This window comes from Palaemon carinicauda, chromosome 15 (assembly GCF_036898095.1).
Source record: "Palaemon carinicauda isolate YSFRI2023 chromosome 15, ASM3689809v2, whole genome shotgun sequence".
Lineage (NCBI taxonomy): Eukaryota > Metazoa > Arthropoda > Malacostraca > Decapoda > Palaemonidae > Palaemon > Palaemon carinicauda.
The window spans coordinates 16854594-16856351 of NC_090739.1; positions in this window are offsets into that span (position 1 = coordinate 16854594).

The window sequence follows — 1758 nt, forward strand, 5'->3', positions numbered from 1 at the left end:
AGAAAACGAACAAGAAGAAGACGAAGAAGAAGAAGAAAATAAGACGAACAAGAATAAGAAAAAGAAAAGATTGAAACGCAGATTGTATCGTACGTAATTTTATATTCTCTCCGTTAGCTCCCACGAGTGGTATGACCCCGGTCACCTACTAGATTAATTAATTATTGAAAGTAAATGGAAAGAAATAAGAAAAGTGAACGATGAGCCGTTGAAAATTGTGTCGTTCCTAATTAACAGTCCTTGAGTCGCCTCGAGTTGCTACAACTGGTCATTTTCAGTTTCGGACTTTTTGTGAAAGGGAAAGTGATAGGCGAAGCCAGCAGATATATGAATGGAAGGATGTAATATCTCTGACAATGTTACCCTTCTCTTGTGAAAAAAAAAACTCTTGAGTTCAAATATACCGTATTACAGCTCTATGGTGTAGAAGTGAAAGTAAATAAAAAACAGAAAGGATGGGGTTTAAGGCCATGGGTGAGGAGGAGGAGGAGGAGGAGGGGGAGGGGGGGGGGGAGGAGGAGGGTACAAGACTGAAAAATTACTTCACGATGATATGTTTAAGGCGTATGATTTTCGTCCTCCCATTGTACGCGTAGCCTTGCACGCTTCATTCATCTGACGCCTGATGATACGCCGTCACCCAATCACCACCCTTAGGACCACCCTTAGGCTTTCACCCATTCATCACCCATTTTTCAAGGCGTTCGGTCATCCTTTCGAGTCACCCATACGAGTAATGAGGCAGATGTCATGGGGATTCTTCTCCCTCTGTCATCCACACCAACTCTTTATTTATTTTCTCTTTGATTTGAATTACCCTTCTTTAGTTATTTATTTCGTGGACTTGAAAGAGAATGGAGAATTGCTTAATGACATACAGTACGTTCAATATTAAGATGTAAGTTTTTCATGTTTTATAATACTCATTTATAAGATCAGAAAAAGGAGAAAGTAAAAACACAAATATTCGATTGCATATATTTGTATTGTCGAATTAATAAAGTTATTTATCAGACATATTTTATTATTATTATTATTATTATTATTATTATTATTATTTTGTCAATCACAGTTTAGAGAGACTTGTTTACACGTGTGGGATTCCAGGTTACATCCAACTTTTTTAGTAATCCATCACTTTCTTCGCTATCATCATCATCATTATCACCATTACTATTTTATTATTATTATTATCATTATTATTATTATCATTATTATTATTATCATTATTATTATTCTTATTATTATTATTAAAATCTTATTACATTAATTCTTAGGATTGTGATAGCAATGTTGACTAAATAGTGATCCTAATAATTATTAATTATGGGAATAATATGCAAAGGAATTACAAGAAAAGATCAACATCATTAAACATCATCACTAAACAGTTATACAGCTATATTATACTAATAAGAAGTAACATCATTAAGCAAAGCCGATGGGCATATCGATGATATCTATCCTCCTAGCCTAGGTATACCTGGGTATACACGGGCATCCCTGGGTCCCCCTCTGTTATTATTATAGGGAAAATAGCTCAGTGAGGAAAGGAAATGAGGAAAAACTATAAGTGAAGTTTAAGAACATTGACAACATTAAAATAAATATTTCCTATATAAACTATAAAAACTTGAAAATAAGAAGAGGATAAAACTTCAAAATAACTAGAGGAAGAAAGAAAAAAAAAATAGAATAGTGTGCATGAATGTACCCTCAAGCAAGAGATCTATAACCCAAGACAGTGGAAGACCATGG